Genomic DNA, 23659 nt, shown 5'->3' on the forward strand with positions numbered 1-23659 from the left:
GTCATGTACAAGAACAGTTTCCAGATTCCAATCTTGTCAACATATAGGTTTACATTAAACAGACATCTCTGGTCACCCAGGCAGAGACCTTCCCTCCTACCTAACTAGGGCCATCTGTTCTTCCCCTATCTGTTGAAGAGCACAATTAATCTTAGTTGTTATTTCCAATGCTCTGACTGCAGTCCGGCCCCCAAGGCCTTTCTGTTGTTTGCAGGCCCTAAGGCTGTGCAAGGTTCATCTGGTAACATTTAACTGCCAATGTGCTTGGTAGCACTGGTTGCCTGGAGATTTTAAATAATTCATTCCTTTTCAATAAATTCTCCCTTACCATAAATTCTTACTTACGTTCTTCCCCCTAACAATTATATTCCCCCTCCCCCTTTAACTACCGGCCTCTTCCATCCCTTTGCTAATGATTGAAAGTAGGCTGATATGGCAGTAATTGGCTGGGTTGGGTTTATCCAGCCTTTTGTGGACAGAACATAACTGGGCAATTTTCCACATTGCTGGGCAGTTGCCAGTGTTGCAGCAGTTCTGAAATAGCCTGGCTAGGGGTGCAACTATATCTGGAGCACAAGTCTTCAGTACTATGGTCAGGAAATTGTCAGACCCCACAGCCTTGGTGCTATTATTTCATTCTTTAAAAAAAACAAGCAACCTGTTTTCTTAATGAATCAATGATTTTATTTTGCTGTTTAAACTGCAATTTATATCTTCAGTTGAGATAAATTAGATGAGGCACATGAATGCTCTTTCTCCACAAAGTAGTGTCACTTCAATAAGTAAACTGAAGACCAGTTATAGCTTCACTGGTGCCCAACGAAGATTTATGGCAGACTGGAAAAATAAAGACTATTTCAGCATTTTCTTAAAAAACAATAAGATTTCAATACCATATCAGCAGCATAAAAAATCTGATATATTGGGTCTATTTTAATTATAATTATTTTCCTGCTTCCTCTCCTTTCTTCTTCCCCAACAACACATCTTCACCCAACAGAACTGACCAGGAGCACATGCAAAGATTTCCCCAATTCCACAACCAGGTTCTGAAGCATTCATGTAAAAGCAGCTTAGCTGAAATAAAACTCAGTAACCTTGTGTTGTGAAAATGTCATGGCCGATGTCTATGTTACTGCTGTGGGGACTGCAAAGGTTCAAGACAGCGGCTAATCAAGGGTAATTACAGATGAGCAATAAAAACTGGTCATGCCAGTGACACCCACATCCCATGAACCAATAAAAATAACACCAATGTGAGAACATACCATGCATTTCAACACAACAAAACCTAGGAAAATGAACCAACATTCATCTGACACGCACATTGTCAAGATTGGTTGGAATTGAACACCCAGTGAACTGCATTTTGTTAAATTTTGCCCATTTTTTAAACTCCTAATTTATTCCTTTAGGACGTCCAATAAAGGCTACATTAGTATTTTCTACCACCTCAATATTATTGTTCTCCACAGAATGCCTGCTTTGAACTGTTACTTAGGTTAGTAAGCAAGCCCACCTTCTCCTTGCTCGTTATGCCCAGTTGCAACTGACACAGGAAGGATCAAAGACTAATCCAGCAGCACATTGTTCCATGTAGGTCACTCCATTGAAACATTGATAAGATTTGTTCTTGTCTTTCGGATCAGGGTAGGTACCATTAGCTTTGCCAGCGCAGAACCCACTTCCGCTACTGCTGCTGCCACCACTGGAACCCCCGCCACCACTGCCATCACTGCCACCACCACTATGGGCATGAGTAGGAGGAACAGCTGGTGCCAGTGTTGTTTTAGATGGGACACAATCCAGAAGGAAATAAAATTCATTAATTCATTGTTTGCTTCGAAATTAGTTGCAAACAAAGATAAACATTGCAAAGTCAAGGGTTGTTGCTGCATTGAAAATCTTCAGCTAGAACTCAATTCCTTATGGTGTCAGGAACAAGCTGATTGGAAATTCAGTTCAATAAGGGCTACTGAGAAAATCTTGTGACATAACCAATTCTGTCTGGAGTCTATTTGTTGGAGTGCAAATTTTGAAGTATGATTTAATTATAGTTTTATTTTTAGCTGAGATATATAAAATGTGTGGCAGATTTTATTGAACTCCAATTGATAAAAAAACCTGATCAATTTGTATAACAATTTGTTATTCTTTTAAATGACACAATAATACAATGCACATCTTCAATTTATTTATGTGGCCTCACATGCTGGATGCACAAATGAGCACAGGTTCATGAATTAGCTTGTTAAAATTTATACATGTTTCAATATTTTACTGTAGGGCCCATCCTGTTTTAGGAATATTCTGCTTGTAAATGCTTAGTAATATTCTAGTAGTCTGGTTTCTGTCGCTCTAACAATGTTGAAATTGAAATGCATTTGGGTACTCCAAATAATTGTTAAGTTAAATTAGTTATTCGTTGATGTCCATGCTGACTTTGTGATAGCAACAAGTCATCAGCTCCAAGTATAAAGAATCCTGACATTTACCTATAGAAATTCCAAGCCCAGTGTGCAGTGTATTAATGAGAGGATAAGGCCCTTGGTTGCAGAAAGCACCAGAGAAATCATCCAGAGCAAGAAGCCACACAATAGCTCCTCCAAAGTTGTTCTTTTTCATTTACTCAATCTGGAATACATTGTTCACAAATAATTTCACAAATTCTTGTTTGCAAACAATTTTTACCCCAAATATATTTTGGGATTCACAACACACCACAGCTGAAACTGAAGAGAGTCCTCAAAAATTGTGGAAATGCCCAAAGGTCCTTTGCTACCTTTGCATGAATACCGTTTTATTCAATTTTTGTCATAGACCAGGGGGCATGGAAATATTTACTGTAATGACCATAAAAACAGATACTCCAAATATCATTGATATTGCTGTATTAGTACCTGTGAAATGAGTCATTTCAGAAACTCTTTGTTTCTGTCATTGACCGCATCTTTTTTTTAATTCATTCAAGGAATGTGGGCTTTGCTGGTTGGGCCAGCATTTATTGCCCATCCCTAGTTGCCCTTGAGAAGGTGGTGGTGAGCTGCCTTCTTGAACCACTGCAGTCCATGTGGTGTGGGTACACCCACAGTGCCATTAGGAAGGGAGTTCTAGGATTTTGACTCAGCGACAATGAAGGAATGGCGATATATTTCCAAGTCAGGATGGTGAGTGACTTGGAGAGGAATTTCCAGGTGGTGGCGTTCCCATCTACCTGCTGCTCTTGTCCTTCTAAATGGTAGTGGTCATGGGTTTGGAAGTTGCTGTCGAAGGGGCCTTGCTTAATTCCTGCAGTGCATCTTGTGGATGGTACACATTGCTGCTGTGTATCGGTGGTGGAGGGTGTGAATGTTTGTGGATGTGGTGTCAATCAAGTGAGCTACATTGTCCTGGATGGTGTCAAGCTTCTTGAGTGTTGTGGGAGCTGCACTCATCCAGGAAAGTGGGGAGTATTCCATCACACTCCTGACCTGATTCTTGTAGATGGCGTACAGGCTTTGGGGTGTCAGGACGTGGGTTACTCATTGCAGGATTCCTAGCCTCTGACTTGCTCTTGTCGCCACAGTATTTATATGGCTAGACCAGTGCAGTTCCTAGTCAATGATAACCCCAGGATGTTGATATTGGGGGGATTCAGTGATGGTAATGCCAATGAACATCAAGGGACAATGATTGGATTCTCTCTTGCTGGAGATGGTCACTGTCTGACACTTGTGAGGCAGAAATGTTACTTGCTATCTTGGTTACAACGAGGTGAGTTGACAGAAATAAGAACTTCTCACAACGCTGTTGTGTAAGAGACTAAATCAGAAATAAAAATTATGGTTAAAAAACATTTTAAAAGGTATCTCATCCATCTTAAATTAAAACCCATTCAAAAACTAATTCTCACTGGTGGTTTTCTGTGTAATTTTTCCCAGGCCTCATCACCTAGGTTGGGATTGTATTCCAGTTATTCAATTGATCGATATAATGATACTAATGTTTATCGTGACAAGTTAGTTGAATATTGCAACAAATATTGCATCAAAAGGACAAATAAAAAAGGACATCAGTTTATCAAAGGTACCTTGTCTTTAAAGCTTTCCAAAATTGTCATATCCAAGCCATTCCCTCCCTCTATAAGCATATGGAACCATCTGTGGGGCATTCCATTTCATGGTGGCACTTCTCAAAAATGTGCAGGTCTGTGAGAAGAGTGAGACATTAACATTCAAATCATCAGTGGTCACCAATGATCAGTGGGTCGCAATGCTTTCAACCTACACTGACAAGCTTTTTCACATCACTTTTCCTTTGTTGATTTTATTCAGCTATGTTTTCTCTCAATTAGAAACCTCAAATTGGAGGCACTGTTCTTTTTTGCTGTTGAAAAAATATTTTAATTCATAAAAAACAGATGTTGAACAATGTTACTTTTCATTAAAAATAATCAATGATTCCTCACACTGCATGTCCCCAATTCTGGGGGAGCCAGAGAAGCATTTGGACTTTCCTCACACGCTAAATAAAGAGATTGATTTAAGAGGTGGCAAGATCATAGGCTTCCTTACCCTCCAATAGTGTGGAAATAGTACATAGGGTTGGCACACAAACTGCAGAGGATTGATTGTAATCTTTGTGCAAAAAATCCCGGATTTTCCTATCGGGGATTTTGGAGATGTTAAAGATTATATCCTCCACGTTACCTCCTTGTGTATTTTACAAGACTGACAACAATGGCCTGAATAAGACAGTCAAACACCTTCTGATGATGGAGGGTGTGTCATTATGTCTCTGTTCATCAGAGTATGATGACATATGTTTCAGCTCCTGCTCCTTTGGTACCTAAGCTGAGCCAGGCCATGTGTTGTGATGCTGGCAGAGGCAGCAGGATCTTCACACATGGGACAGATGATCAGATGGGGGTGTCTTTGGTAAGGATGCCTGTCTTTGAAATGAGCCAGAAACGTTCATCACTTGAACTGCACAGGGGTAGCACATGCTTTTAAGATACATCATAACATGTCACTTAATCTGCCTGAGAAAGTTTGTATGATTGAGGTAATGCAGATATTCTCATAGTAACCCAAATTTTTTTGGAGTGTAGAATTCAAAACTTGGTGAATTAGTATTTGCAAACATAAAATCTTATGGGACAACATCTTCTGGTTGGAGAGCGGGGCCCACTCGCCGATGTGTAAAGTGATGCAGGGATATGTCGGGAGTCATTTAGATTTTCAGTTCGGCTGAGCACCTATCGAACTGTTAACAGCCTATTAAGGCCATTAAAAAAGTAATTAACCTGATTGATGGACCTGCCTGTCCAACCTTAGGGTTAGCGGGCAGGTCAGGAGCCCAGGTAGCCTTGGAAAAAGCATCAAACCTCATCCCTGGGTGGGATGAGATTTTGTGAGGGTATTTAAATTTTTATTAAATGTTTCAATAAAAGCCATGGACATTTCCCAACTCATGTGACAATGTCACATGAAGGGACATGGCAAGGAAATTTTTACATACCTTTACTTAAAGTTTCAAATCGGAGACGATCTCCCTGGGGCAGCACTTTCCTCAGGGAGATCTGTGCGCTCTTTTGCGCGCATGCATGAAAAAGTGCACTCCTCGCTGAGGGAATCGCTCCCACCCGCACAGGGAGCGCGTAGCGTTTCCTGGTGGACATCACGCTGAGCAGCCCTTAATTGGCCGACGCATGCAAAATGGCAGCACCCCTCTCGACCAATTGGAAGGTCACCCGCTCGTGGCCGCTATTGCACCTCACCCCCAATGGGGGGAAAATGTTGCCCATTGAATAAAGAAGCTGCATCAGTATCAATACCCCATAATAGGCAACGAATCCAGCCTGTCTGGTGTATGGCCCACCTGGTCCAGCGCCTGTTGAGCAGTTGAGCTCAATCTAAAGGTTTTATGTTTTTTGGTTATCAGGTTTGCTTTGGTCTGGCAAATGCTAGCTGCGCCCTTGATATTAACACATCAATTGGTGCTTGAAATAATACGGGCAGAAAGACTGGTTAACTGAACAAACACTGGTAATTTATTGGAACTAAGAACAGGGCACTAACATCATGCGTGCTTCTTCAATATTCTCCAGCTCCAGACTTAGAGTTACCCAAGAAGCGCCCGCTGTGTAGCGATTGGTCAATACAGTCACATGGTCAACTAACTACATTCTTTTAAAGGTACATAGCACTCCACTTTACCACAGAAGGTATGGCCGTATGCAGGGAATCCAACATTCAGTTTCTCTTCAGGATCTCCTTACCATTCCAGTATTTCATTGCAACATTCTACACAAAAAAAGCATGAGATTATATGCTAAAAAGGCTTTACAAACTACCTAGTTGAAGAAAGTTGCACATTGAAAATAATAAATATGATTGGATACTATTTTCACGAACACTTACCACATTAAAGTTAAGGTTGAGGGCGTTTTTGTCATTTGGGAGAGGATAAAAAGGGCTATTTTCTCCTATGGTGTGACTCTAGGGTCCAAAGAATTTGAATGTCATCACCTCGAAAAAGTCCAAGATTCTGTATGAGAAGAGATCTGATTTACACTGATATCTTAGTGTTCACTGAGAATGTGTGTTCAATTTCTCACATGGAGCTTGAATCCATAATTGCCTGACTCAGAGCCAACAGTGTTACCACTGGGCCATGGCTAAGACCTTTGTGTGTTTCTACAGTATATTAAAATATTTGAGGCCTAAAAATGGAGACTACATAATTCCTGGCCACTGGCACCTGGAAAGCTGCCCAATTTGATTTTCAAGCAGGTTTTGAAGCTGCCAGTATTCATCTGAACCAAAAAAAGAGCCTTATTTAGATTCCTAAATGGGCTCCATTGTCGAACCCAAGTAGAATCATTATTCACCAATGGGTGGAACCATTGGCACTCAGCTTCAACCACACGACTCTCTACGACACCGCCCCCAGTGCTTGAATGAGTGCCATGGTGACCAGAAATGGATACAGTACTCAAGGTATGGTCTGCCCAGAGGACAATACAGCAGAATCTGTAACATAAAGCTTTTACATCACAGTCCAATTGTTGAGAACAGGGCCTTTACCTTCAGGGATCTGAGTGCGAAAGAGCGCACTCTCGATTTTGGGATTCCCCCCTCATCTGCACAGGGAGTGCACAGTGCTTCTGTGTGGACGTCATGCTGGGCAGTACTTAATTGACCTGCCCACGTAAAATGGCGCCACACCTCCGATCGGGGGTGCCAATCAGAAGAGGGCCTGTGCACGCCTGCCCTTCAACTTTACCCCCAGCTGGGGGAAAATTCAGCCCAATGAGACCATGGCTGATCTGATAATCCTCAACTCCATTTTCCTGATGTTCCCCATAACTCTTGATCCCCTTACTGATTAAAAATCTGTATATCTCCACCTTGAATATACTTAAAATCCAGCTTCTACAGCCCTCTCCAGGAAAGATACTTGCCTTTATTAGCCAAGGCATAGAATATAAGAGCAGAGAGGTTATGCTGGAACTGTATAAAATGCTGGTCAGACCACAGCTAGAGTATTGCATGCAGTTCTGGAATTTGCATTATAGGAAGGATGTGATTGCACTAGAGAGAGTGCAGAGGAAATTTACCAGGATGTTGCCTGGGCTGGATAGTTTTAGTTATGAGGAGAGATTGGATAGACTGGGGTTATTCTCCCTGGAGCAGAAGAGATTGAGGGGGGACATGATTGAGGTATATACAATTATGAGGGGCATAGATAGGGTAGACATGAAGGAACTTTTCCCCTTGGTGCAGGAATCAATAACCAGGGGTCATAAATTTAAGGTAATGGTCAGGAGGTTTAGAGGGGATGTGAGGAAGAAATTTTTTTACCCAGATGGTGGCGGGGACCTGGAGCTCACTGCCTGAAAGGGTGTTAGAGGCAGAAACCCTCATAACATTTAAGAAGTATTTGAATGTGCACTTGCAATGCATGGCATACAAGGCTATGGGCCTAGTGCTGGAAAATGGGATTAGAATACTCAGGTATTCATTTGACCGGTGCAGACTCAATGGGCCAAAGGACCTTTTTCTGTGCTGTAGACCTCTATGAGTCTATAAAGAATTCCACAGGTTAACCACCCTCTAAGAGAAGAAATTACTCCTCATCCCTGTTTTAAATGGGCGACCCCTTACCCTGAGATTATGCCCTCTGGTCCTAGATTCTCTCACAAGGGGAAACAACCCCTCAGCATCTACCCTGTCAAGCCTCCTAAGAACTTATATGTTTCAATAAGGTTGCCACTCATTCTTCTAAACTCCAAGGAGAACAGGCCCATCCTACTCAACCTCTCCTCATAAGAAAATCCCTCCATACCCGGGATCAACCTAGCGAACCTTCTCTGGATTGCCCCCAGTGCCGGTACATCTTTTCTTAGGTAAGGGGACCAAAACTGTCCACAGTATTCTAGGTGTAGTCTAACTAATGCCTTGTATAGTTTTAGCAAGACTTCCCTATTTTTTCCCTTTGAAATAAAGGCCAACATTTCATTTGCCTTCTCTATCTGTGCTGCAGCCTTCTGCAGTCTTTCTCCATTTAAATAATAGTCAGCTCCTCTATTTTTCCTGCCAATGTGCATAACCTCACATTTTTCCACATTATATCCATCTGCCACTTTTTTGTCCACTCACTTAACCTGTCTATATCCCTCTGTAGACTCCTTGGCCAAGAATTTCCCACCATCGGGGAGGTTGTGCAGGGGATGATGCAAAACCAATTGACGCCCCCGATCGAATCCACACCACCATTTTACGTGGGCGGGCCAGTTAAGGCCCACCCATCGTGACGCGCGTCCGGAAGCACTGAGCACTCCCTGTGTGGATGGGGGGATTCCCTGAATGTGCATATGCATGAAAGAGCACACACATCTTCCTGAGACACCTCTGTGCCTCAGGGAGATTTGTTTCACTGTTAAACTTTTAAATAAAGGCTTTTAAAACTTTTAAAACATATCTCTTCATATGACACAATCATATGAGCTGGGACATGTCAAAGAATAAATGTTTACATTTTTATTAGATTTTAAAACAGTTCATGAAACCCCATCCCGCTCATGGATGAGGTTTCATAAAAAATGCGAAGGCCGCCTGGGCTCTTTGCCTGCCCGCCAGCCTTACGGTTGGATGGCAGCTCATTAAATTGTGTTAATTAGGTTTTAAATGGCCTTAATAGGCCTTTGACTGTTCAGCGGCGGACTGAAAATCTAAATGATGTGCGGTGAAGTTGGGACACCCGCCTGATGTCACAGCGCGTCATTTCACACGTCAGCAAGCAGGCCCCACCCCCTGCTCGCTGACGGGAAAATCCTGCTCCTTGTGTCTTCCTCACCACTTACCTTCTTACCTATTTTTGTATCATCCACAAATTTGGCAATTGTACATTCACTCCCCTCTTCTAAGTCATTAGTATATATTGTAAATAATTGCGGCCCCAGCACTGATCCCTGTGGCACTCCACCAGTCACAGGTTACCATCCTGAAAATGCCCCCCTTATCCCAATTATCTGTCTTCTATTAGCTGGCCAATCACCTATCAATACCCCCAACACAATGGGCTCTTATCTTATAAAGTAGCCTTACATGCAGTACCTTATCAAACGCCTTTTGGAAATCCAAATATATTACAGCTACTGGTTCCCCTTTATCCATCCTGCTAGTTAACTCCTCAAAGAGTTCTAATAAATTTGTCAGGTATGAATTCCCCTTCATGAAGCCATGCTGACTTCGCATGATTAGATTATCTAATTCTAAATGCTCTGCTATTACATCCTTTATAATAGGCTCTAACATTTTATCAATGACAGATGTTAAGCTAACTGGCCTTTCGTTACCTGTTTTTTTTTGTCTCCCTCCCTTTTTGAATAAGAATGTTACATTGACAGTTTTCCTATCCTCTGGGACTTATCCAGAATCTAAGGCCAGAATTTTTCAGTTGGTGGGCGAGCTTAGCAGGTGTGGGTGGGGGCGGTTACAGAGCCGATCACCACCCGCGATCGGATCCGCGCCACCATTTTACGTGGGCGGGCCAATAAAGGCCCGGCCAGCGTAAGACACAAGCCATAGTGCTCTGCACTACCTGTGCAGGCAGGGAGGAGGAGAGAGAGTCGGGGCCAGTGCTCTTTTGGGCATGCATGCGCACAAGAGAGCACTTCAATCTCCCTGAGGCATGGAGCTGCCTCAGGGAGATTGAAGGGCTTTTGAAATTATTAAACAAATGGAGTAAAAATTTATTTAAACGTGTCCCATCACATGACTGTGTCACATGAGATGGAGCATGTTTTTATATTTAGGAAAAAAATTTTATTTAATTAATAGAAACTTTTGGAAACTTCATCCCGCTTGTGGATGAGGTTCCCTAAAAAACGTGAAGGCCGCTTGGCCTTTTCGCCTGCCCGCCGACCGTAAGGTTGGATGGGCAGCCTTAACAATTACATTAATTACTTCCTTATTGGCCTTAATAGGCCGTTTACATATTGGGGGGCATGCAGTCGACTCCAGTACACGCCCACTGAACAAAACATCACGAGACAGCGCAATGACGTCAGGACACACGCCCGACATCATCGCATGTCATTTTACGCATTGGCGTGTTGGGCCTGGCCTCACAAATCGACTGAAAAATCCTGCCCTAAGGATTCTTGGGAGGTTACTACCAGTACATCCACTACCTGTGCAGCTACTTTCTTTAATATCCTAGGATGCAACCCATCAGGTCCAGAGGACTTATTGGCCTTTAGCCCCATTAGTTTCTCTAGTACTTTTTCTCTAGTGATAGTTATTGTATTTATTTCCTCCTCCTCTTTTGCCCCTTGATTATTTAGTATTGGAATGCTACTAGTGTCTTCTACCATGATGACTAAAGCAAAGTATTTATTTAGCTCCTCTGCCATTTCCTGGTTCCCCATTATTATTTCCCCAGCCTCATTCTGTAAGGGGCCTATGTTCACTTTGGTCCATCTCTTCCTTTTTATATATTTAGAGAAACTCTTACTGTCCATTTTTCTATTACTTACTAGTTTACCTTCAAAATTTATTTTCTCGCTCTTTATTTCTTATACATACAGATTCATGTTACTTTCAAAAAGCATTTATTGGAGTTACAGCAGGTGGATAATCCAATAGGTTATTTGAAGTGCTACAAAACATACACTTGACAGCAGGCTACACAACAATAAAGCATCTTCAGGTAATACAACAATGAAACAATTCATTTATAATTAGTTTTGAACTTGAGAAAGGAGTCTTCACTTTGTTCTAATCTTCATTTTAATTGTAATGCTGAAATTACAAAAAAAAACTTACAACATTGTTCGGGCCAGGTCAGAAGTAGTAGAATGGCTCCCCTCTCTTTCTACTCCTCAGTTGAACACAACAGGCGCTTTTAAAGAATTAGAATGTCAATTCAGTGAGTGTTTAACTGTTTAAGTGCTGTGACAGTAATAGACATACACGGACAGATTTTCTTGTAAGTTTTAAATGAAAATTTAGGAAATAATATTTATTGCATTTTACATACTCAGGATGTATTATACACCCAATCTAAATAAATTAATAAAAACACTCCAACTCTTACTCACATATGTATTCAAAGTTCACACACACACAACACACACGCGTAAGTTGTTTAAAAGTCCAACAAAGGTCAATTGTATACAATCCTGTAGATCGATGTCTTGGATGGTTTCTGACTGGACTCAGTGGTCTTTCTGCATTCAGCGTCAAGCCAATTAAAGATGTTGATGGACGACTTCTGTCTTTTCTTCTGGAGTCAGCAGAAGCTGCGTTTATATTTGAGAAGCTGCCTGCAGTGTGTAGCTTGTCAAAAAACAAGCAGGGCAAAGCCTGCAAAACAGCTGGAGAGAAAGAGTGGGTGCCAACTGAGGGTCTTTCTGGTCTCACGCTGTCTGGCTGGGAAAGAAGCAGTTTCTTAAAACACAAAGAGGGTCAGACTGCTCATCACATGATCTCCTCTCACAAACTGGCCAGTTATCCAAACATGGTGATACAAAGCTGGTTTCAAGTCCATTTTTAGAAGTTATTAGATTATATGGCTAGTGGAGCTCTATACTCAGTCGGGGTCCATTATCCAAAGTGATTGATTTAACGGTTTGGGCCACACCTAGAGGAATACACAAGTTATGCCAGGAAGATGTGGGAAGGGTTCTCAATGATTACTCTGTCTCTGTCTTCACTAAGGTGAGGGTTGATGCAGACATTTGTCATGAAACTATAATAATTTTCATAATATTACTGTGATTTGTAAAGGTAGGTTAATAATGGGGTTTGTATATTTTCTGTGTATGTGTGTGTGTGAGTGAGATTTAGTTAAATTGGAGACAGCTGGTCTGGATGTTTTGAGTCATCAAAAGAAGCTAAGTTTGAAATTCTAAATATGTAAACATCGCTGAAGTCTTAGAATGTGAGGTGAGGAGTATTTACATTTTACAATAAGGGTAGTTTGAATTTCAAAGAGATGGTAGGATGTCACACCTAGTCAGAGAAGCAAGGCTAAGCAGTGTGTTTATTTTCCCAAAGATTACTGATAATATTAAAAGGGGGAAACATGTATAAAGGAGAATGAGGCTATGTGTCAGGGAAAGCATTGTAAGATCTACCAGAAATGTGAAGAGCCTCCAGAATGTGTGCATTAAGCCTGCTGTCTACAGAAACTGAAGCTGGGAAAAGCCACTTTGAATTTGATTCTCCAGGGTATTGTGTTAACTTGCTGGTATCTGTTTAAAATCTATTTTTTTATCATTGCCTTAATGGGGGTGTAACTGGAAGCCAGGGGTTTTAGGAGTTATTATAGTAGTAATTTGTAGGCCTATATGTGTTTTAAATCTTTTTTTTTGTTAATAAATGTTTGGAAGTTAATTTTCTAAAAAAAATCTCTGAAGTCTGGGTGGAATTATTACTTCTGAATTCAGGGCACACATCTCAAAATAAAATACAAATTGCAAAACTGTTGTGACCACGTGATCAAGTTTCCCTCATGGATTTGATCCACTTGGCACATCTCATTTGCTGTGTCATAACAAACTGGAGGCTCTTTGCGGGAAATTTGAAATTCCTTGATTGGTTTGGAGTTGATGAATCTTAGGGTTACGAGTATGAGAAGCACTTTGAATTCAAGAATTGGCATGAGGGATTTTAAAAGTGGCAAGACTGCAAAAATGGCTAAAACTTTTTTGGAAGTAGAATGTATAACTCTGATTGGGTTACAAAAAGTATCTAAGGGTAAGTTAACAGAGTTGGTGGATAAGTTGCAGTTGAGGTTACCTGCAGCGGCAAAGAAAGCAGATATAGTTGAAGTGATAGCACAGCATTGGAAGTAGGAAGTGGTACCTGACACTAGTGAGTCACAGCTGGAGGTAGTGAGACTTCAGTTAGAAATGAAGAAACTTAAATTTGAACAAGCAAAGGAACTGAAAAAAATTTGAATTGGAAGCAAAAGAAAAAGAGAGATTATTTCAAAAGTAAATGGAAATGCGATCTCCAGAGGTAAAAGTTAGCAATGGAGGACATAGAGAAGGAAAGGGACAGAGACTACCGACTTAAAAAGCTGGACTTCAAAAAAGAGACATCAGATGCTAAGGAAAGTTCTAGTGTTGAAAAAAATCATTAACTTAAAACCCAGTAGGGAGATGTTTAAATTTGTGCAAGTTTTTCCGATATTTGAAGAAAGAGTTGTGCAGGTGCTCTTTATTTCATTTGAGAAGATAGTTAAACAGATTAAATGGAAACAAGAAAACTGCACATTGTTGTTACAATCAAGTTTGATGGGTGGAGCACATGAGGTTTATGCTTCACTGTCAGAAGGAATGTCAGTGGATTATGATATGGTTAAAAAGGCTGTTTTGAGTGCATATAACTCCTGAGGCATACAAACAGAAATTTAGGAATATAAGAAAATAGCCTGGGCAAACTTATATTGAGTTTGAGAGAGCAAATCAAAGTAATTTTGACCAGTGGATATGAGTATTAAAGATGGAGACAACATATGCAGCTCTTAGCGAAGTAATTATTTTGAAAGAATTGAAAGATTCAATTCCTTCAGTAGTGAGAACTCATGTGGAGGCACAGAGGGTTAAAATGGTAAGACAAGCAGCAGAGATAGCTGATGATTGTGAGTTGGTTCATAAATCGAAACCTTTTTTTGTCACCCTTTTAAAAAGAAAAATATAGAAAATGGGAAGGTGAAAGGAAGGTAGGTGGTTAGGGAAGAGAAGAAGGTGGAAATTCCCAGGAAGTTTTTTTTCTCAGAATAAAAAGAAAAGTGCTGAGGCTAGAAATGACATTCAACCAATTGAGGGTTTTCATTGTAATAAAGTTGGACACATCAAGTCAGTATGTTGGAAATTACAAGGAAAATCTGTTGGAATTATTGGGCTGCAGAAAAGTTCTGAAAGTAAAAGTGCTGAGGGTCTGAGGTTCAGGCACAGGAAAAACCAGTGGTTTGTGTACAAGCAAAACAGGAAGAATCAGTGATAAGTAAATATGTGAGAATGTGTTCACAATTTACCCAAGGGTGTTCTGAGGAGCGGGTTGCAGAAATGTTTAGAGATTTCTGTATGTGAAAGGGAAGTCTTTCCATGTGTTCAGGGTGGAGTAGGTAAAGATAATAAAATTTTAAGAGACATGGGGGCTGGTCAATCATTAATGTTGTGGGATAGGGATATTTGTTGTTCAGAGGGAGTAATGCAGGAACAGACGATAATAAGTGGGTTTCATGGAGATGCTAAACCTATTCCATTGTGGAAGGTAAATTTAAAGAGTAAGTGGAAAACAGGTGAGGTGATTGTTGGAGTAGTGGAAAAATTGTCCATTGCAGCGGTTCAATTTATTTTAGGCAATGATATAGCTGGGTCCCAGATGTGGTGATGCCTATGGTAGTTGAGCAGCCTGTAGAGGTGTTTTCAACAGAAGTTTTGCAGAAAGAGCACCCCGGATTGTTTCCAGATTGTGTAGTAACAAGGTCACAAGATCATAGGATGAAACAGGAAGGAGAGGAAGTTAAAAGGCATTGAAATTAAATTATCTGACACTGTTTTTGATAACATTGTTCAGGAAGTAAGAAGGGAGGATAATGCAGCTGAGGTATTTAGCTCAAGGCGGTAGAGTTACAGAGAAAGGATCCACAAATAAAACAGTTGTATCAAACAGCTTACTCAGAAACAGAGGCAGAATGTATTCCAGAATGTTATTGCCTTAAGGGTAATGTGTAAATAAGAAAGTGGCAACCATATCAAGTTTCAGCAGAAACTGGAGGGAAGTACATCAGATTGTTATACTATTTGGGTATAGAAATTAGATACTAAGAATTTCTCATGAAATTCCAATGGGGGAGCATTTAGGAATTAGAAAGACACAGAAATACAAAACACTTTTATTGGCTTGGATTGCATAGAAGTATAGTCAAACTCTGTAGAACATATCACATATGTCAGGTGATAGGGAAGCCACAAGCAGTGATTAAGCCAGCACCTTTAATTCCAATTCCAGCATTTGAAGAACGTTTTATTAGGTTCATGATTTGGTCGTTGGGACCCCTCCCTAAGACTAAAAGTGGAAATCAGTACTTACTGACAATAATATATGTGTCTCCAAGGTTTCCTGAAGTGAAACCTTTGAGAAATATTACAACAAAGGAAATTGTGGAAGAGTTGAACAAATTTTTTACAAGATGTGGTTTACCAAAAAAATTACAATCTGATCAAGGTTCAAATTTAATGTCACAGCTGTTTAAGGAAGTAATGAACAGTTTGGGGATAAAAAAAGTTTAAGTCAACGGCTTACCACCCTGAATCACAAGGGGTTTTAGAAAGATGGCATCAAACATTAAAAACTATGATGAGGGCATATAGTCAGGACTATCCACAGAATTGGGTTAAGGGAATTCCATTTTGGTTATTTGCTATTAGGGGTGCTCATAATTAGTCTTTGAATCAGTCTATGGTCATGAGGTAAGGGGATCACCGAAATTGATTCATGAGAAATTGGTGGGGCAAAATTCGGAAACTATTCTCCTGGATTAGGTGTCAAATTTTGGAGAAATATTCGACAGAGCATATGAGTTATCTAGGGAACATTTAAAGATATTTTGGCAAGTGATGAAAGTGAAGGCAGATAGGAGAACCACAGCTTGTAGTTTTGTTACTGGGGAAAAAGTGTTAGTTCTGTTATCAGTATTAGGTGACTTGTTAAAGGCAAGGTTTAGTGGGCCTGAAAGGATTGAAAAGAAACTGCGTGAAGTAAATTATTTAATAAATCCTCCAGGTAGAAGAAGGAAGCAATGGGTGTGTCAGGTGAATATACTTAAAAAGTACTTTGAGAGGAAAGAGGACAAAAAGGAGTTATTAGTGGTGGTAGATAAGGAGAAAGAAGTAGAAAAGAAGGATTCTGAAATTGATTTTCCCCTAATCAAATTGGATAATGAGGGGATATTTCAAAATTTAAATATCACATTGATCTATCTCCCAGAGAAGAGTGAAAGTGATTTGGAGAAGCTATTGCAATCAAATAAAGCTATTTGTGGGAATAAGCTGGGGAGGACAAGTTTAGCTACACATGATGTGAGTGTATAAGTTCCATCTTCGATAAGGCAACATCCTTAAGGATTAAATCCAGCAAAGTTATCACAAGTGCAGAAAGAAATTGAATTCATGCTTCAAAATGACATCACTGAGTCTAGTTGCAGTAACTGGAGTTCGCCTATTGTGATGGCACTGAAACCTGATGGAACAGAAAGACTGTGGGTGGACTATCGAAAGGTGAATGCAGTGAAAAAAGTGGATTCCTATCCTATACCACAGTTGGAAGATTGCATTAAGAAAGTGGGACTATCAAGGTTTACCACAAAGATTGACTTGCTAAAAAGATATGGCAAGTAACGTTATTGGCTAAAGCAAAGGATATATTGGCTTTTGTGGTGCCAGATGGACTATATCAGTTCAAAGTCATGCCATTTGGCATGGAAAATGCACCGGCAACATTCAAAAGGCTGACAAGCAAAGCAATTGCAGGATAGAGTAATTGTGCCCATCAATTTCCCCACGCCAACAACAAAATTAGATGTTATGAGATTTCTGGGCATGAATGGGTTTTACCACTAATTTGTACCAAATTTTAGCAGTGTGCTTGCTGCACTGACTGAACTATTAAAAAGGAACAAGAAGTTTCAATGGACATGGGAGTGTCAGAAGGCATTTGACTGTTTAAAAACTGTATTGACTACGAGGCCAGTTTTGACAGTACCCAGTTATGCCAAGCAATTTAATTTGGCCATTGATGCAAGCGATATAGGCATTAGGGCCATATTGTTACAAGAAGACGACACTGGAATTGAGAAACCAATAGGATATTTTTCATGGAAGTTGAATGTACAACATAGAAGATATTCAACAATCGAAAAGGAGATTCTGGGTCTGGTGTTAACGTTGCAGCATTTCAAGATTTACGTTACAAACAAATCATCAGAAATAATTGTTTAATCAGACCACAATCCTTTAAAGTTTCTGGACAAATTTCGAGACCACAGTGCAAGGCTGTTCAGATGGAGTTTATTACTGTAACCATTTAATTTACAGATCATGCATATGGCCGGATTAGAAAATCTAATTGTAAATGCATTGTCAAGAGTTTAAAGCTCAAATGAATATTTGACATTTAAAACCTGGACACTGGACTGGAATGATTTCTGTTGTTACCAAGCGTTTGTATTTATATTATGTCAATGCATGCATCTGGTAATGTAATCGTGTGAGTACGTAGAAATGTATAGGAGATCGTGTAAGATGGGTTAAGAAAATTAAGCTGTTTTGTTAAATTATGATGGTTCATTTTCCCATAAGGGGGGGGGGGGTGTGATTAAAGTATAATAATTCTCATCATATTATTGTGATTTATTATAAAAGTAGGTTAATGGTGGGGTTTAGATAGTTTCTGTGTGGGGGGGGTGGGGTGGGATTTAATTGAATTGGAGACAGCTGGTATGGAGGCTTTGACTCATCAAAAGAAGCTAGGTTTGAAATGTTAAATACGCAGACATGAAGTTTTAGAATGTGAGGTGAGGAGAATTGGCATTTTTAGATAAAACACGGTAGTTTCAATTTCAAAGAGATGGTAGGATGTTACACCTAGCCAGAGAAGCTAGGCCAAGCAGTGTATTTATTTTTCCCAAAGGTAATTGATAATATTAGCACCATGAAATGATTTATATTATAGAAAGGTAAAGTTCTGAAGATGTATGAGACCAATGGGATTTACATTAAAAGGGGGAAACATGTGTAAAGGAGAATGAGGTTATGTGTCAGGGAAAGCATTGTAAGATCTACCAGAAGTGTGAAAAGCCTCCAGTATTTGTACATTAAGCCTGCTGCCTACAGCAACTGAAGCTGGGAAAAGCCACTTTGAATTCTACTCTCCAGGGTATTGTGTTAACTTGCTGGCATCTGTTTTTTTAACCTTTGCCTTAATGGGGGGGTGTAACTGGAAGCCAGATTAATTAGGGGTTTTAGAAGTTATTATAGTAGTAATTTGTGGACCTATGTATGTGCTTGAAATCTTTTTGTTGTTAATAAATGTTTAAGTTAATTTTCTAAAAATTCTCTGAAGTCTGGGTGAACTTATTACTTCTGAATTCAGGACACGTATCTCAAAATAAAATACAAATTGCAAAACTGTTGTGACCGTGTGATCAAGTTTCCCTCGTGGATTTGATCCACCTGGCACACATCATCTGCCACCTCATAACACATTCTAGTTAAGGAGGATGAGCGTGAAATATTAGATATAAGAAGCATAGTGATAGGGGAAATACTGGAGCAACTAGCATCCTTGAAGGTGGATAAATCACCAGGGGCAAGTAGTTTATATCCCAGGGTGTTGAAGGAAGCCGAGGAGGAAATAGTGCATGCTCTGAGGATCATTTTCCAATCCTCACTAGATACAGGCATGGTCCCAGAGGACTAGAGGTTGTACCTTTGGAATGTTGTACCATTATTTAAAAAGAGTGTGAGGGATAGGCCGGAAAATTATAGGCTGGTCAAGCTGACTTCAATGGTGGGCAAATTATAGCAAACAATTTTGGGAGACGGATAAACTGTAACTTAGAGAGGCATGGATTGATCAGGGATAGTCAGCACGGTTTTGTTATGGGAGGATCATGCCTTACTAACTTGATTAAATTTTTTGAGAAAGTAACAAGGAGGATTGATGAGGATAGTGCAGTGGATGTTGCCTACACTGATTTCAGTGAGACATTTAACACGGAGGGGTGGGAGGGGGTGGTGTGGTGTGTGTGTATGTGTGTGTGTGTGTGTGTATGTGTGTGTGTCAATGACTTAATTGGATTAAGGCAGCTGGTCTGAAGGCTTTGATGTTTTAGGAGATGAGCTAGGTTTCAAATGTTAAGTAGGTTAACATAGGTGTAAAAGTATTTGGACTTTGATAGATTGATTTCAAAGGCAAATTGAAATGTGTCACCGAAACAGGTGGAGTTCAGAAACAGTGTTTATTTTTCCCAATGATTACTGCTAAAATTAGTACTAGGAGAGATATGTCCTATTAGAAAGGTAAAGTCCAAAGACATAGTGAAACAATGGGAATTTGCATTCAAAGGGGAAAATATCTAGAAAGGAGCGAAGGCTGTGTGTAAGGGTAAGCATTTTAAGATCTAGCAAGTGTAAAAAGTCTTCAGCATCTATGCCTCAAGCTGCTGTATTCAACTAAATTTGAATTCAACTGGTTCAGGGTATTGTGTGTCGCCATGCCTGGGTCTATTAAAATCTATGGGCTGGATTTTACCATCGGCGAGCAGGGGCAGGGCCCGCTCACAGACATGTAAAATGATACGTAGTGACATTGGGTGGAACTTGTTTTCACAACAGTTTAAATTTTCAGGAAGGCAGGGGTGCAGCAAAATCAGCTGTCAATGGCCAATTGAGAGCATTTAAAGTAATTAGTGGACCTGCCCGTCCAACCTTAAGGTTAGCGGGCATGCCAGGAGATCCGACGGGAAGTAGAAAAAACATGAAACCTCATCCATGGGCGGGATGAGGTTTCATGTAGGGTTTTAAAAATTTTAATAAAGTTTTTTTGGAAATTATGAACATGTCACATGAGGGGACATGTTAGGGAAATTTTATTTTTCTATTTTGAGCTTTTTCACATTTAGAGCCGATCTCCCTGGGGCTAAGTGCAGCCTCAGAGAGATGAGTGCGTTCTTTTATGCGCATACGCAAAAGAGTGCACTCTCAATTTTAGGAATCCCCCCCTCCTCCCGCACAGGGAGCGCATAGCGCATCCCTGTGGACATCACGCTGGGTGGGCCTTAATTTGCCTGCCTGCATAAAATGGTGCCACACCTCCGATCGGGGGCACCGATTGGAAGCATGCCCGCACACGCCTGCCCATCAACTTCCCCCCCAGTGGGGGGATAATTCAGCCCTATATGTCATACTGTTGCTTTAACAAAAGTGTAACTGGGAGTTAGATTAATTAGGGGATTTAGAAGTTATTATAGTAGTCATTTACGGACATATGTATGTGCTTAAAATCATTTCCCTTATTAATAAATGTTTAACCTAGTTTTGTAAAAACCTATAAGACTTGGTGATCCTTTTACTAGTAGATTCAAGGCAAGCACCTCGAAATTTATACAAACTGTGAAAGTTGCGGCAATTGTTTTCCACTGAGATTTGAACAACTCAGCATTTACCATCGGCTGTACCATAACAAAAATTAGATCTCATTGGGCAACATTTTCCCCCAGTCGGGGGTGGGGGGGGGCGCGGAATCTGCGGGAGCGGGCACATGCAGGCGGGCTCCCGATCGGCGCCCCCAGCCAGGGGTTGCCGCCATTTTACGTGGGCGGGCCAATTAAGGTCTGCCCAGCGTGATGTCCTGCCGGAAGCGCTGTGCACTCCCTGTGCGGGTGTGGGGGGTGGGGGATTCCCTAGGCCGGGAGTGCGCTCCTTCACGCATGCGCATGAAAGAGCGAACAGGTCTCCCTGAGGCAAAGTGCCTCCTCAGGGAGATCGGTGAAAGTTGTAAAAAGTTTTGGAAGTTCACAAAAAACATTCTTGACATGTCCCCTCATGTGACAATGTCGCATGAGCTGGGGTCATGTCAATTTCTTTCATTTCAACATTTTATAAGCATTTTAAATCCTTCATGAAACCTCATCCTGCCCGTGGATGAGGTTTCATGTTTTTTCTGAATGCCACCTGGGCACTTCGCCTGCCTGCCAACCTAAAGGTTGGACAGGTAGGTCCATTAATTGGCTTAATTAGTCTTTTAAGGACCTTAAGTGGCTGTTGACAGTTCGGTGGGCGCACAGCCAAGTTGGCCGCACACCCGCCAAACTGAAAATCTAAATGACGCAGAATGATGTCGGGATGCCCACCTGATGTCACCCCGTGTCATTTTACACATCGGTGAGCAGGCCCCGCCCCCCTCGCTCGCCGACTCTAAGGTACAGCCCATAGGATTATGGCAAAGTGACAAATTGGATGCAAAATTGGCTCAGTGACAGGAAACAAAGGGTAATGGTTGATGGATGTTTTTGCGAATGGAAAATGATTTCCAGTAGTGTTCCACAGGGCTCAGTGTTAGGGCCCTTGATGTTTGTTGTATGTATTAATGATTTAGACTTAAATGTGGGAGGCATGATCGGGAAATTTGCAGATAACATAAAAATTGGCCGTGTAGTTGATTAGGAAAAGGATAGCTGTTGTCTCCAGAATGATATCAATGGCTTGGTTGAGTGGGTGGAAAAGTGGCAGATGGAAGTCAATCCAGGCACAATAGGCTGAATGGCCACTTTCTGCACCATACCTTTTCTATGCTTCTATGGTCCTGTGTATTCAGGAGATCGGTCATCTCTCTAACTTATTGTCTCTGGTGGGATACTTCTAGACAGCCCGGCTCCTTACTGCAGCTTTTTAATTTCTAGGGTACAGCTCTGTGAATGTTCGGCCATCTTAGGAGCTGCTAAGTCACTTAAGTTGCTGTTGTTCAGCCTTTTTAAACATATCTGATGGGTTCAGGGTACTTAATAAATAAACTCATTTTCAATGTAAAACATGTTTTTATAACAATATCAAAGATAATTAAAAGGTAAAATAGGATTACCTGTTCCAAGTAGAAGTTTTGCCATCTTGCTGCTGGTGTGTTGTGGGTATCAACTCTCTTGTTTATACAGAGTTTACCATTTGAGATAAATAATTCCATATATCATTAGCTTTATCAGTTGAAAAGGGTCGGTCAGAATGGAGAAACAACAGTTCTTATCTTATCTCCATAGTATTACTTTCACCTTCTTATGATTAACAATTTATCTCCACTACAATGTCATCTAGATTGTTGACCTTCATTATAACCTCAAACTTGTTCTTGGACTTTAAACGGAGGCTGGGAAATTGGAGGGGAGGGTTGAGACCTCATGTTCTTTGAATGTAGGATCAGGAAGAGTCGGATAGCTTGCCTTTCAGTTTCAGATAGATATGGATCTTCCTGTTGGTTAGAGTCACATTGGGCTGTGCAAGTTCAGCATATGGTGAGTGAACTGCTGATTCCATTGGATTCCTTTTATTGAAATAACTTAATTTTTAAATTTCACTTTTTAGCTGAAGAATGATAGAGTGACTTGGGGTTCTGAAACTACAATAATTTCTAAAATTTTTGAGGGAAATATAAAATTCATCCTATAAAGCTAATGTTGAATATTTTATTTTTCATGGCTTCAACTAATTATTCCAGACTGGCAATTACATCGACAATACTTCTGTAGGTATAGATCTTCCTGTTGGTTAGCGTGATGTTGGGCTACACAAGTTCAACACATGGTGTGTGAACTGCTGGGTAATTCGAAAATCAAAAATTGATCCTGTACGACAAGCAGAACTCTAATTTAAATAAATTATCTCTGCCTTTCAATGTTCCTGACGTGAGCTTCTGACATCAGCGCAACCATTTTAACCAATAGGGTGCACTTTCAAACAGAAAGCTGCAGACTGGGGAGAGACTGTGGCACAGTGGTGATGTCACTGGGCTAATAATGCAGAGACCCAAGTTAATTCTCTGGGACATGAGTTTAAATCTTACTATGGTAGCTGCTCACAATTAAATTCAATTACTGAATCAGTGTTGGTCGCCATGAAGCTAGTATAGATTGTTCTAAAATTGAATTTGCTTCATGCGTGTCCTTTAGAGAAGGAAATCTGCTGTCCTTACTTGGGCTGGACTACTTGTGATTCCAAACCCACAGTGAATTAGTTGACTATTAACTGCCCTCTGAAATAGCCTAATCAAGGCCATTTAGGGATGGGCAACAAATGTTGGCCTTACCAATAACTCCCACATTCCATCAAAGACAAAACACACTTCTTTCCTCACATGTTTGGGTATAGTCAGCCTTGTGTTGCCTGAAGAGTTGCTGTGCAAATTAATTTTGAGGCCAGTATGTCCTGGAAATTACTATTAGGAATTATGAGTATTTCCAGTGAAGATGTAAAGATTAACAAAACATAAATTGACACGCGATGATGTCAGGCTAGCATCTCAACATCACCGCGCACCATCACGATATTTCATTGGGCGGGCACGTGATGAAGTTCAACACGCGCCCGCCATTAATTAACGGGCTAGTT

The 23659-nt window shown here is 40.6% G+C and overlaps 1 pseudogene; it reads right to left on the reverse strand.

The window, feature by feature from the left end:
* Positions 1-1533: 1533 nt before the first annotated feature.
* The window catches only part of LOC121282382, an 82010-nt pseudogene continuing 59884 nt past the window's right edge, over positions 1534-23659 (reverse strand).

Source organism: Carcharodon carcharias, chromosome 9, assembly GCF_017639515.1.
Source record: "Carcharodon carcharias isolate sCarCar2 chromosome 9, sCarCar2.pri, whole genome shotgun sequence".
Taxonomy (NCBI): Eukaryota; Metazoa; Chordata; class Chondrichthyes; order Lamniformes; family Lamnidae; genus Carcharodon; species Carcharodon carcharias.